Genomic DNA, 15652 nt, shown 5'->3' with positions numbered 1-15652 from the left:
GTGTTCTTAGTCACAACAGGAAACTAGCCCTCAGTTAGCTGTGCACAGAAGGCAAGTGTTGGAAGCCAGAATCCGAACCCAGACTTCTCATTTCTTCCCCTCCATGTACCTCTCATTCAGAATTACTTGATTTAATCTCTGTGATTCAGATTTGATCATTACACCCAAACTGCACCAATATGATGCCAAAACAATTGATCAGTGAAAAATAAGATTTCAAATCACCTACCCAGTTGTTTTTCATATTAGGGGAAATAGCAACCCATTAGGGAGTTGTGAAACCAATTTGGTCAATGGTAATCAGCTTCTTTTAAAAAAATGAAATAGGGCTTCCCTGGTGGCGCAGTGGTTAAGAGTCCACCTGCCGATGCAGGGAACAGGCGTTCGTGCCCCCGGTCCGGGAAGATCCCACATGCTGCGGAGTGGCTGGGCCCGTGAGCCATGGCCGCTGAGCCTGCGCGTCCAGAGCCTGTGCTCCACAACGGGAGAGGCGACAACAGTGAGAGGCCCGCGTACCGCAAAAATAAATAAATAATAAATAAAAAAATGAAATAGATAAAATGTAAAACACCATATAGGTACACATAGTAAGGATATTTTCAAGTAAACCTTTGTTTCACGCGCGCACGCGTCTGTTTAAGTCCTCAGCACTCTCTGTATTGTGATGTAAAATGCATTTCTTACAGTGCGCCTCAATCTAAATATCTCAAAAAACACTGATTTAGGTGATACTCTTTAATCTTCTCAAAAAGATGATTAGTTGCTCAATTATACTTTTTGATTTCCAATCTAGCCTGTTGAAATCAGGTATGTACATCATAAGATGAATTACCAGAATGGAATTTTCATGCCTTGTTCAGATATGTTGCTGTCATGGACAAACCAAGTCTTTACCTATATGTTATCAGCAAATCTGGAACAAGAGTACAATTTTTACTCTTTAGTGTTTATCATCCTTCCCAAAGACTTGTTGGATTTTTTTCTTTCATTGAGGAGACAAGTCATTTTAGCCTCCAACACATACTGTCTCATTTTGCTAATCATAAAATTTATGTCACACACTGAAAAAGAATAAACAAATTACAAGCCTTAAAGAGACAGGTTGGATTTTCAACCAGTAGATGAGCTTATAGACCATATATTCAGCCATCCTCAGGCATTTTTCAAAGTTGGAAATGTCAGGCATTTATATGGTTTATTTGTAAAGCACTAACAATAATTGGAACATTATGGTCTTATTATTTGCCAAAGAAATTTATTTAAGCAATTCAAGTGGTTGAAGGTTAAGGGTGTAGAAAAATGTCATGTGACACCAAATAAAATTTTATTACTGTTTTTGCACTTACATAACTTAGAAACATCTACTTAAAATAAATAAATAAATAAATAGCTTCCTCCCTTATGACAAAAGTTTAATCTTAGCTCACACTTTTAGAGACATGACATAGGGCAAAGGACGTTTTGATAGCTTTAGAATTTTCTGTACAAAATATGATTTGGAGCCAAAAATACCAATACTCAAAACTAATCAGTAATCAACATATCAATCAGTTCTCGTAGTATGGACTTCGAGGCAACAAACAAACAAAAAACAGAAAACCTTCAATGTGTCTGATATTTTAGTTCCATGGTTGGCCTTCCTTGGTGTCCTTCAGTCAGTATCAGAGAAATTTCTGAAATTGAAGAACAGAGATGATCAGAGCTCCTTCTCTACTCACCTTCCATATCACCACCATCTCTGTCTAATGCTACCACTTCCACCATTACCAGACCTACGAAGTCTAGAGCCCTCTATGGGGAAAGCAATGAGTTCCTAAGTCTTGTCATCTGCCCACCAGCCTTCACGTAATAATCATTTGCTTCCCTATCTCTCTGCATCTCCACAATTCTATTCACCAACCACAGAACAATTGATTTCCAAGAAAAGACTTAACACTTCTATGGCCCTGATTTACCTGATCATTTCTGGTTTCGAATACTTTGTCCTCCAATCCTCAGAAACAGGGTTAAAATTGTGCCACACCTTCATGGTTGCAGCCTCTGTGACAGATATCACTTATCGCTCTTTCCTGCTGAGCCCAGACACAGCTTCAGAATCCTCCTCAACCCTGCAACTGGGGCAACCACTAGCAGCTAAACAGAGTTGACATGAGATTGAATGTATTTGACCTTCGTGTTACACACCATCATAATGTCTAAAACCAACACTTTGACGTTCAAACACTATATCTCAGACCGTCCCTGGCATTTGAGAGGGGAACAAAAACCAATGTCAGACAACATGTTTGATTTTAAGGTTTGGAGGAAAGGGTTGCAGAATTTTGCATAATAAGGAAACGAATAGCTTCCAGGGAGCAAAAATGGCCATGATTAATAGAACCAAATAATGGGAAATCTAGTTCATCCCCATGTCTAGCATTTTGCCCCATTGATCAACCCAAAATCAAACCTTTTGTCAAATAAAGAGCTGTTAGTTTTTAGATTTAAACAAAATTGACACTACAGCTATGACAATGTATTCCCTTTCTCGAGGACATTTGCAGTAGAAGTCACATCTCAAAGGGGAACCAAAGGATTTCACTTTAAAAGGATTTGACTTTAAAGAATTTCAGCCAGGAGAAAACTGGAAATCTTCGGTTATGGCAAGATAATATATGTAATGTATTAATTTATGTCTTATACTAGTCTAAACTAAGGTACTTATCCCACTGTGGACTCAAAAAGGAGCCAAGCTTTCACTTGTTTCCCCATGGAAAGTGGGCAAGATCCCCACAAAAGACACAGAGTATCATCTGAAGAAAATATCTGATCTACCCAGACATCAGCATTAAGCTGAGAGGAAATAGCATTTGAGTTTCTTTTAGAAGGGATAGGTTTAATTGAAAGAACATATGTTGGAGGCTCGCTTCGGCAGCACATATACTGAAATTGGAACAGTACAGAGAAGATTAGCATGGCCCCTGAGCAAAGATGACACGCACGTTCATGAAGTGTTCCATATTTTTAGAATCTGAAAAATAATAGATATTATATACATATGTGAAACTGAATCACTTTGCTGTACACCTTAAGCTAACACAACATTGTAAATGAACTAGACTTCAATAAAAGAAAAAAATTGGGTAAGTTGGGTGGGGGGAGCAATTGGATCCCCTTCCCCCAATTAATGACATTAAATGCAGGAAACTGACAGGCTTCTTTAGTAAAATAAACATAACTAAGTTAAATAACAGCTATGCAACATAACACACTGTGTTTGTAGTCAATGCATTTAATCGGAGTTTTTGGAGTCTTCATACTAAAGTGGAATAAAAATTGTTTTGAGGATTAGAGATGGTATACACAAAGTCCTTAGCACATAGTAGGTGCCCATGTAGTGCAGTCAGGGCAGCTTCAGGGGCTGATGTCTTCATGGTCATGACATCCTTTGTTTACTGATATAGCAGGTGACATTATTTGTCCAGAGTAGAGAGAGGAAAAATATATTGGTGACATGTGGGACTGTTGAGGTTGTTTCCTCAGGAATTGGTGGGTATTGATCCTACTCTAGCACCTGCCATGAAGGAAACTTACTGTCTTCAGCTGATATGAGCCCCTAGGGGATATGTTAGCATCCCATTGACACAGGGTTATTCTTCCCAAAGATGATGGGCTCAAAATGCAGAGCTAGAAAATCAAAGCCCAATGTTGATCTACCTGGCACCAATCAGTAGGTACAAATGGTGTTTAGGGAGTTTGCAGCTTTCCTATCACCCTTAAAATGACATCATATAATCAGTAAGTCTTAAGTCTACCCGTATTCCAGGGAACAGAAAATCACCCCAGGTCTTTACTTCATCCTGCATTACTACATATCACCATTAGATGACAGCAGTTGGCAAATAACTGCATAGTCCAGGCTGGGACTGATTTTTTTTTTTTTTTTAAGGCAGAGCCGGGTCCACACTTGGGAAAGTAAAGCGTGGAAGGTGAGTCACACGAAATAGCCTTTCAATAGGCTTCAATTTTCATTTTTCTCCATTGTTCCCCATCTGATAGCCCATTTGGAAAAAAATGCCCCTGGGTATTCAGTATGTGAGGATTCCAAAGAACAATAGAAAAACATCCCCTGAAGAACAGAATGCTGTCAAAGTGTTCTTCCATTGCTGTACCACAAGCCTTTGACTATTCAAGTGATACTGGAGGTATAAAGAAAGTACTGTAGCAAATATGGCCTTGCAGTAGATCATGCATCTGATTTAAGATTAGGTAAGTAATGATTTTAGGTAACTCAAGGATACATTTGGTGAAATGTTACCTAAGTAACATTTTGACATGTATAGGCTTAACAAGACTTAAGTTTGCTCCCTTTGAGTGGAACCAAGGACGATGTTACAAGAGGAGAAGGGAGACGTTTTCAAAAGTAAAGCTGGAACGAAATAAAATAAGGCCCGCTTGAAGAAGAAAAACAGCCAGTGTAAAAAGAGAAAAAGTGATTTATCCGAAAGATCAAAATCGGTAACTGCTGTTTCACTGATTTGGGCTGAGCTCTCTTAGCCAGCGTTCTGCTCTAATTGACCAATCACAATCGTCCCTCTGAGAGAGAAAGGAGTATGCAAATAAAGCTACGTAGAAGCAAGGACACAACCCCTGGCTCCTATTCTCTCTGAATGAAGAGATCCACAAGTTGTCTCTGGCCTTGGGAAAGCTCTCCAGGCATTGGATGTGCTAAACACTTGAATTCCATCAACTCACCTGATACTCCCGAGGACAGCATGTTAGAAGCAGGGGTTATGGGTTGGATCCCTGGTCCACGGAGCTAAGATCCCACACGCCTCCCAGCCAAAAAACCGAAACATAAAACAGAAGCAATATTGCAACAAATTCAATAAAGTCTGTAAAAAACAAGGAAAAAGAAATGCAGGGTCCAAGACCAAGACTCTTTCCTCCTCCAGGGCAAGATGTGGCAAAGTGAGAGGAGATAACACCAGCCGCTGAGGGCTCTGAATTCAGCGCAGGCACCTGCCCTTCTCCTCCGATAGGTGGTTCTCCATCCGGTTCCGCTGACGGAAAGAATCAGAAGAGTGGGAGGTGGAGAAACGTGGGTCCTACCCGCTGCCAAACTGAGACCACAGCCTGCAACTGTTCCCTACCACCACCCACGATGATTGGGCAGCTCACGTCTGTGTTTGCAGTAGAGACAGCCATTTCTGTGCTACAACCTTGTCTGTTGTAGTAATAAAACTGCTTGCTATTTGTTTTGTTTTGAGCATCACATGGCCACTTCCATCGTAAAGTTTCTCATAGGTCTTCGCTTAATGGTTTTGGCAGACATTGATGACTGGGATGGAGTCATCAGAATGGAGGGTTTTTTTAATTTCCAGCTTTATAGAGATTTAATTGACATATAACATTCTGTAAGGTTAAGGTGGATGCCTGTTGAATTGATACATTTGTATGTTGCAGAATGATTTCCACCAAGAATGGAGATTTTTTAATCCTATCATTCCTCCTGCATTTATTAGCTAGAATTATCCAATAAAGAATGTTCTCTCAACAATTGTTGAATTACCTGAAACAAAAGAGGCGGGGTAGATGCTTCTTTCTTACCGTCTATTTGTCTATTTTCAGAATAGTGAGCTGGTGCCCACACAACCTCCAAACTAACTTGTTGATTTTACATACTTGATGTGTTTCAAAGTGTTGTAATCATTATTTGTTTTTACATTCTTCCCAAATTCGGCCAGTGGGAAGTCCTTCAAGTTGGCTCATATAATCTTGCTCTGAGGCATAATAATATGCCCCTAATTCATCTCAAACACTTTCTTCCCCAGAAGTAAAATTAGGCATTTTTCTAAGGAGCCCTGTTCCCTTTAAGATGGAAGTGGTACTTAGATTTTACATTCTGGGTACCCAGAGTGATCATTTAAACTGAGTTGGTCATGCTTCTAGGCCTTTTCAGTGGACAGGACTAGGAAATTTGTAGTTTTTAGAAAGAGAAAAATAAATCATAAATACTGATATTTCTAATTCAAATCAAAGATTACAGAATTTTTACTTCCATTCTTTTATTTTGTTTGTCTTTTTTTACTCTGAAAACCTTATCTCCTAAGTGTATTAATGTAATTTCTTAGTTGCTTTATCTTGCTCTCTATATAATGGTATTTAAAATAATAATGTGAATATTACCACTAACAACTAGCTGAAAGAATTCAATCTAAAAGATCTTTTTTAAAATTTATTTTATTGAAGTATAGTTGCTTTACAATGTTGTGTTAATTTCTACTGTACAGCAAAGTGATCAGTTATATATACATATACATTCTTCCATATTCTTTTCCATTATGGTTATCACAAGATATTGAATATAGTTCCCTGTGCTATACAGTAGGACCTTGTTGTTTATCCATTCTCTATATAATAGTTTTCATCTACTAACCCCAAACTCCCAATCCATCCCTCCCTCACCTCACCTCCCCCTTGGCAACCACAAGTCTGTTCTCTATGTCTGTGAGTCTGTATCTGTTTCATAGAAAAGTTCATTTATGTAAGAGATCTTTATACATTTTTTTTGTCCTTAGGATATATCTCCCTAGGAATGTAAAATCGAAATATGTCTTTTAAAATCAGTTGAAATAATTCTTGAGATGGTTATGCCACAGAATTGATATAAAGTTAAGTTCACTTTTTTCCAGTTTATTTTAAAGTTTTAGGGCTTGTTGTGTCTTGGTTGCTTTTCTCTTTGATTTAACTTTGTTTTTAATTATATAAAATATTTACATGATTCCAAAGTCAAAAAAACAAAATAAATTTCATAGAGAAGTCTATGTCCCCTCCATATCCTCTAATTCCTTGTTCCCTCCATCCCATTTTTAATTAATTTTTGGTTTATCCAGCTAATGAAATTATAAATAAGTATGTATTTACTATGTCTCCTCCTTTCTTATCTAAACTATAGCATTGTGCAAACACTGTGATGCATTTTGTTTTTGTTACTTAACAATATGTCTCAGCTGTCACTCTATATTACGATGTAGAGATCTTCCTGATTCCTTTTCACAGCTACATAATATGGCATTGTGTGGATGCTCCAAAGTTTATTTAACTAGCCTCCCTTCGATAGACATTTGGGTTGTTTCTAGCTTTTTGCTAATTGGTTCTCTACATTTGTCTTATTTTGCCCTCCCAAGAGTCCAGTTGGTTTGGCTTAGTCTTATTTTATAGAAAAAGAAACTACTGCATAAGTAGTTAAGGACTTGACCAAAAGTCACAGAGTTAAGTGGGGAGGAGGGAACCAAGGATTCTCCCGCTTCCATAATTTCTGTTCTTTGCACAAATCTATATAGTTCATACTTTGGTGTAAGTAGCTGGTAACACCTTTGTTTTAGAGTGAGAAGGAAGGGGAGGAAGTGAGAAGCACATGCTTTAGGGTAGATTGTGGAGGAAAATTTAGCCTTAAGTTCAAGGCTGGAATTTCAGGTCTCAGCCAGACTGTGGGAGGAGTATCTGAGGGAACAGCTGGCATTGTCCCCAGTCAAAGGAATGCCACACATCCACAAGCAGGTGGGTCTATTTTTGGCAGAAGGACCTTCTCAGTGCCTGCTAAAATCACATCATGTCCCCTTCTATCGCAGGGCACTTTGCTCTCCTGGTAAATCCACTCAAGACTCCCTTTAAAGGATATAAAACAGTCCCTTCTCGACTCTTCCCTCATCTGTGACTACCCTCTTTGTCTTCTTTTGTACTCTACAGACCAGGCGGGAAATGTTACATATACTAAACCACACAGAGCAAGCCCAGTTCTGATAAGTAAACATCATTTTACAGTCTTCTTATGGGAGAAATTAAGCTGATATTTACAGGAAGACTTAAAGACTTGGAACAGAATCTTTCATTAATTTTCCCTTTTTCCATCACTCTATTTTTTTAAGGGACAGTGTCAATTCTGAAGGAACATAGGCCCATATCATAATGTTATTTTAAAATGAGCATCTCAGGGTAGTGCCTCATCTAAGAATATGTTTAGCCCAATCTCCTCCCACCTTCTCCTCTCCGAAATAATCATATTTAGAATAAAGCACAGAGACCACTGTAAGACAGGAGGATCAGCAGCTTTTCAACTTCAAGACACAAATCATATTCACTGCACAGTCCTTCCCAAGGCGAAACAGCGGCCACTACATCTTATAGAGATTTTCCAAAAGGGTTTAAACAAAGAAGCTTTCATCTCTGCCTGAGTAGTCGGAATACGCCATTCCCTCAGTAGTCTTGTTAATAAAGGTTGTATTGTGCCATTGCTATGCTTCTGAAACCAAACAGCAGAAGTAAGTTAGGCACATTATCATTGTACTGCAGACAAGGCAGCAGGGGGGGGATCTGATCTGACCACGTGAGGATCTGATCTCATCATGGATCTGACCAGCTTTCAAAGCTAGTCTGGCTCAGGACTCTCCCCAGCTCAGCTGGGTGGACCCACTCAAGTAAAGCCAGTACCCCATAACTCTGACCTTTGTCTCGTCAACTTTGACATGTGAGTCAATGCCTGAAAGTTCACTCACTCAGCATACATGAAGTTACTTTCTGCCATGTGTCAGAGATGAGGAAGAAAGTTGTGAGCAAGACACACACACTCCCTGTTATCTGAGAGAAATGGGGAGAAATAGGGATATAGAAAGACAAATCTATACAAGTTAAGTGTTACAGCAGGACCTTGGGTACATTTTTAAGCTCTTTGTGCCTGTTTGTAAAGGAGGATGACAAAAGTAGCTAAATCACAAGGTTGTTATGAAGAGTAAAATACCTAGTATCAGGCACAGGGTAGGTGCTCCATAAATGTTAGATAGAGTTAGTTATTAAGTGAATTTAAAGTTAATGTAAAGCTAGGTCTTCTCCCTATCCTTTCCGAAGTATATCTTTCTCCTCCAGAGTTTCATTTAATGAACCCAACAAGCCTGTAACATAGATGCTACCCACATTTGGAGAAGTTGAGGCCACAGAGATGAATGGGCTTCTCCAAGTCTTACACCTCACATAAAGTAGTGGTGGAACCCAGATCAACTCATATCAGTTCAGCCCCCAAAATTCCTTATGCTTTTAATCCATACTTTATGCTACATTCTCTGTGAGAATCAAAACTATGAATAAATACCCAGAAGAGAGAGAGAGATTAATTCTATCAGGAGGCATCTAGAGAGGCTTCTTGAAGAAAGAAAGTGGAGCATGCACTGCCCTGCTAATCCACCCATGGCTCCTTACTGCTTTACAATAAAGTACAAACCCTTTACCAAAGCCGGAAATCCTCTTTTCCTTTCCTTTTCCTTGAGTCCCCAACAAGTCCTATAAGTTATAGCCACGAATTTTATCCCAATACATCATTTTTATCTATCTATCTACTGCTACCACCTTAACCCAAAGTACCACCATCTCATGTTCAGTTTGGTTTCCTTATTGATCTCCCTGCACCCATTCCTGCCAACCTAAAATCCATTCTCTGCACAACAGCAAGGGTAAGCTTAAAATGCAAATCCGACTGTGGCACTCCCCCACTTTAAAGTCCTCCAGTAAATAACATTTGTATTTAGAATTAAATCTAAATTCCTTTCCGTGACTCTACGTATACATGATCTGGTGTCTGCTTATTTTTCCCACTTCATCTAGTCAATGTCTTCTCTCCACTCATTATCCTGCAACCATAAATGCCTCCTTTATTTTATCCAACAAAAAACATTTTTGATCTCATCTCATAGCTTTGCACTTGCTGTTTTCTCTGCCCAGGATGCCATGGTCTTTTCTTCCAGACTTGTTCCTCCCTATTGTTCAGATCTCAAATATCACCTCCTTAAAGAGATCTTCCCAAGACACTTCATTTAAAATAGGACCCCATTCCTCCTGCCCCTGCCACCCGCCCCATTTTTTTCTATTACCACACACTGTTTAATTCCTTTAAGGTGCTAATCACACTCTATAATTTTTAATGACATATTTATTTGTTGACTGGATCCCCATTGAAATGTAAAACTCCAAGAAGATGGGGATTTTGTCTATATTGCTCCATATGATATCCTGGGCTTATAGTAGACATTCACGACATAGTTATTAAAAGGATGCAAGGAAGGGAGGAAAGGAAGTCTCAACAGCATTTTTTCAGAAGCATAAGACTTGAGCAGGTTAATGTATAAGGAAAGTAGAGAGGCAATTCATAGCAGAAGGAACAGCTTGAACACAAATCTTGAGTCAGATGAGTTCAAGATTTGTTTAAAGAAAGACACGTGTACTAATGTGCTCAGAAAGTAGCTATATAAGGAAACTAGGATCTTCAATCAGTTTACAAATGCTTGTCAAATGCCTGTGATGTCACAGATACTGTGCTGGATGTTCCCGTTACATACTGCTGCATAGCAGATTATCCTGAAACTTAGTGGCTTAAAACAATCACAATCATTTATCTTCCTCACAAAGCTGCAATCTGAGCAGAGCTCAGCAGGGGCAGCTCATCTCTGATCCATGTGGCATTGGCTTGGTAGACTCAACTAGGGGCTGGAAGATTGACTTCCAGGATGGTTCACTCACATGGCTAGTTAACACTGGCTGTCGCCTGGGAGCTTAGCTCCCACTGTGAGCTGGGGCCCATGCTTCCTCTCCCTGTGGACATTTCTACAGATTGAGTTTCCCCATAGCACAGTGGTTGGATTCCAACAAGGGTCTAAAGGAGAGAAGCAAATGTGCATGGCATTTCTATGACCTACCTTTGGAAATGACATATCATCCCTTCAGCTCTACTGTTTGAGACAGTCACAAAGTTCCATCCAGTTTCAAAGGGAGGAGACAGGGAATCCACCTCTGGATGGAGAAGTGACAAGGTTCTAGAAGAATACTTGAAATAGGAGATATTGTTGCAGCCACCCTTGTGAAATAGCGATACAATCTACTACTCAGGGATACAGCAGTGAGCTCGGAATTACAGTACCTGCCCTCAGGAAGCTCAGACTATAATGAGGAAGACAAACCCATATGGTTTTGTAAAGTGTAAGTTCAGTGATGGAGGAAAAATAAAGTGTTAAGCTGAGACCAAATGACCTGTTGCTACGCTCAAAATTTAACAGCTTAAGATAATAATCAGTTGGTTTCTCCCAGCTCCAGTGGGTTAGGAATTCAGGAGTGACCTAGGCGGTTCTGGTTCAGAATCTCTCATGAGGCTGCAGTCACCACAGCAGACTGCACTGCAGTCGTTTAAACTCTTCCGCTTCCAAGATAGTTGCTGGCAGGAGGCCTCAGTTTTTTGCTACATGGACCCCTCCACAGTGCTGCTTGAGTGTTCTCACAAAATGATAGCTGGCTTCCCCTAGAGTGGGTCATCCAAGAGAGAGGGCAAGGAAGAAACTGCAACTCCTTTTATGGCCTAGTCATGGAAGCCACACACCATCACTTCTGTTATATTCTATTCATTGAGCCCATACTCAAAGCCAGAGAATTAAGCTCCACCTCTTAAAGGGAGAAGAATTTGTGAACATGTTGAAAGCCATCACAGACCTTATCTATTATGCAATGGAAAGAAATTTAGGAAGAAGTAATAATTGGGTCAGGCATACTTTAGATAGATCACCCTGCTGGTGATACACTGGATAGATTTGAGAAACATAAGACTGAAGGTCTGCAGACAAATTAGAAGAATCCTGAAATACCCCAAAGAGAGATCAAACAAGTCTAAGTGACTTGTAGCAATAGAGGATGAGATGGGTTTAAAAAATGCTAAGGAGGCAAAATTGTGTTATGAAAGAAATAAAAGCATTCAAAAATTAAATGTCATATTTTAGACTTGAGTGTCTGATTGGAGTAATGGTTACCAATCAAGATGGAAAATCCATGAGACAAAGCAGATTGAGGAGAAAAAGAAAATTCAGCATTAGATATTTTGAGTTTGAGCTTCTAGTTTTAGTGAATGAATAGTGGTAGGTTTTTGTTTTTGTTTTTTTTTCTTGCCACTGCAGCATTTATTTTTGTCTTATTTTGTTAACAGCCTCATTTTTACAAGGTGATTCTGTCCTCACCCACTCTGCTTGGACAGGGCCGTACCCAGTGATGTGCTGGTAAATGATCTCTCCAAAATAAGTAAACAAATAAAGCCCTAGTTTGTAGTGTGAATACTCCCACCTTTTCCAATTTAATGCTCCCAACAGTTTAACAACCAACTCAGAAAATTACTGGAATGTTATAATCAACTGGACCTGGTACAATGGGGCTATATCTCTGGTTTAGCAATGAATCACATGACCCAGATCTAAGCCAGTCAGCCCACTGAATTTCTTCTTAACATGGTGACTGGTTCAGAGATGGACATTTTAGCCAATCAGAGCCAATGAGATGCAAAGAGATTCTTGTTATGCATCTGGGAAAATACTTTTATTTTTCCTTGATACTTGTAATTAAGAGATAATGCAACAGCACTATTACACCATGTGAAGTTGCAGAATGGAGCCAGCCCACCCTGTGCAAAACAGAGCTGAGAGATGGAAAGAAAGTAAATCTAGATGACTTTATTTAAGCCATAAATCTAGCTGTAGCTAAAACTAACTCTATTCATAGACTTTCCAATTAAGTGAGCCAATAAGTTCTATTTTCCTTTTTCTTCTTTCTTTCTTTTTTATCTTGTGTAAGTAAATTTTGTTTTTCCTTTCCTTTACATTCAGAGTTTCTCAGCTGATATTATGTGTGACATCCAGATCCTTGGTTATATAAATCTGAAGCTCAGCAGACAAGTTCAGGATAGACAGAATTTAGTGAAAATTTAATCCATGAGAAGAAAAAAATTCACCAAGGGAGAGAACCATCTTGCTAATCATAATTTTCTTAAAATTCTATAGAATGAGAGATATGGGAGCAACGTTAGAGATCATCCAGTCAAACTCCTTCACTTAACAATTATGAAAACTGTGTCTCTAAAAGGTTCAAAACTTTGTCCAAGATTACTTGGCTCTTTAGTCTTTAGAGCCAAGACGAAAACCCTGATTTCCTGACTCCTATGTATCCCTTTTCCCAATCATGGCAAATTCTGAGTTATAGGATCTAATTTAGCTGAGCAAGTACATATCATATTTATATTATGAATAAGTAAATGTATCATATACTACTTTTCCGTTTAATGGATAGCACTTTACTATTTCAGAGCACCTTGTATAATTTAACCTTCTTGCCAACACTGTAAAGTAGGTGGGACAAGTATTTTAGAGATAAGAAAATCTAGGCTTGGACTATTTGAATGACTTTTCAAAGATCAAATAGCCAGTGAATAATAAAGCCAGTAATAGAATCCAGGACACTTGATTCCTTCCTCCAATGCTCTTTCTTCTGCCTCTCTTTCAACTTAATGATGTTTCATTGCAAGTGCTTAAGGTGTAATTTAGATAGCACAACTTCCCTGGATTTGAGATGGCTTCTCATAATCGTCAGAAATATATATTCTAAGATGTTCGCTCTATGCACTATTTCTGTAATTCTCCAGGCTGCTAAGACTCAATCTGCTTAGTAATCAAGGTGTCAGCACAGATGGTTTCACAAGAAATGTATTTGTTTCCAGGGCTACTGTAACAAATACCACAAACTTGTTGGCTTCCAAAAATGGAAATTTATTCTGTCACGATGCTGGAGGCCAGAAGTCCACAACCAGGGGTCATACTCCCTCCAAAGGCTCTAAGGGAGGATCCCTTCCATGTCTCTTCCAGCTTCTAGTGATTGCTGGCATTCTCAGCATGTGGCCAACATATCACACAAATCTCTTCCTCCATCTTTACATAGGCTTCTCATTGTGCCTGCCCTCTGCATATCTCCTATAAGGATACTCAGCATTGGATGTAGGGCCCACCCAGATAATCCAGAATGATCTTCTCATCTCAGTATCTTTTACCTTAATTACATCTACAAAGACCCTTTTGCCAAATAAGGTAACCTGCCCAGGTTCTGGGGATTAAGACATGGATATATCTTTTGGGGGGCCACCATTGAGCACACTATGAGAGGTAAAGGAGAAGGATTATTTATTTATTTATGTGTTGACAGGAGAAGAGTTATTTACCCGAAGGTCAGAAGACTTACGAGTGGAGTGAATCAAAGATCTGCTGCACTACCAGTGATGACAAAGCACTCTTTTCCAAAGGTGACCTTCAACTCATTTACAAATTTTGAAAAGATCTAAGTGGTCCATAACACATTCTCTGAAAAGATGCCTTGCCATCAGCTTTGTCAGCTAACTGTGGGTCATGGGCTAGAGGGTGAAAATGTATCCAACAAGTAGGATGTGCCCTGTTTACACGATACCCTCTGCCAGAGTTAGCTTCATGCCAAGAGGCAAACTTGAAAAGCCACTATTGAAACAAGAGCTCCTGTTTTTGTCTGACCAGAATATCAGATTCTTTGCATCATTCACTCTCTTGCAGAATCAACCACTAGACCATCTGTGCTTCTCCCATTGTCCTTTAAATAAAGATTAATATGTGTTTGTTTCCAACTCCAGAGCTATGTCTGTGATGCGTCATAATCTATAGACCTCACATATAAGGCACAGTCTTTCAGAGGCTAGTGGCAGCTCTACTGTATGCTTATTCTTCCAAGGGAAAGACACTTTCTTGTTTACAGTCTCCGAAAGAGAAAAAGAGAGGAAATACGCTTACTGAGCATGCTGGGCATGTTCCATTTTCTCCCAGATCCACTCTCCATCTCTCTCTACTCTGCTCCCCAGATCACTTCCTGTGACCTTAATGGACTCTCTTACCAAATGGCTTCAAGTTGGGTTTGGCCACTAGAGAATTCTGAAGGAATTGGAGGGAGAGAAAGCAAGAGGGAGGGAGGGAAGCTACTCTTTTCATTTCCCAGGCCCCCAGTTGTTGCCAAGGGCTGGCAATATCTCTCACGGAGGTCTCAGCACCTCTCTGGCGGCTCCCTCGGCACAGCCTTCTCCATCTCCAAGTCCCAGGAAACACTGCTTTTACCCAGACTTTCAGGCCTGGAGCTGGTATCCCTAGAGTATTGCACTATCTTATTTTTTTATTGAAGTATAGTTGATTTATAATGTTGTGTTTGTTTCAGGTGTACAGCAAAGTGATTCAGTTACACATATACATATATATATTCTTTTTCAAATTATTTTCCATTATAGGTTATTACAAAATATTGAACATAGTTCCCCGTGCTCTACAGTAGGTCCTTGTTGTTTGTCTATTTTATATACAGTGGTGTGTATCTGTTCATCCCAAACTCCTAATTCATCCCGCCCATCCCACCCCATCCCACCTCCTGCTTTTCCCCTTTGGTAACAATAAGTTTGTTTTCTGTCTGTGTGTCTGTTTTGGTTTTGTAAATAAGCTGATTTGTATCATTTTTTAGATTCCACATATAAGTGATATCATATGATATTTGTTTTTCTTAGTACAATAATCTCTAGGTCCATCCATGTTGCTGCAAATGGCATTATTACATTCTTTTTAAGGCTGAGTAATAGTCCATTGTGTGTATGTGTGTGTATGTGTATATATATATATATATATATACACACACACACACACACTACATCTTTACCCATTCATCTGTAGTATATATATATATATATATATATATATATATATATATATATATATATATATATATACTACATCTTTATCCATTCATCTGTTGATGGAAACCT

At 39.1% G+C, this 15652-nt stretch overlaps 1 non-coding gene across 1 annotated transcript; it reads left to right on the top strand.

The window, feature by feature from the left end:
• The first annotated feature begins 2898 nt into the window (after positions 1-2898).
• LOC149748899 (U6 spliceosomal RNA) lies at positions 2899-3005 on the top strand. The gene has a single exon (XR_016393701.1). It is a non-coding gene; the product is annotated as a U6 spliceosomal RNA (small nuclear RNA).
• Positions 3006-15652: the final 12647 nt, after the last annotated feature.

The sequence above is a fragment of the Delphinapterus leucas genome, chromosome 6 (genome assembly GCF_059928025.1).
Source record: "Delphinapterus leucas isolate spDelLeu-1000000601 "Yukka" chromosome 6, BTC_Dleu_Yukka2, whole genome shotgun sequence".
Taxonomy (NCBI): Eukaryota; Metazoa; Chordata; class Mammalia; order Artiodactyla; family Monodontidae; genus Delphinapterus; species Delphinapterus leucas.
Note: the sequence above shows the minus strand (reverse complement) of the source record. Positions and strands in the feature narration are given on the sequence as shown.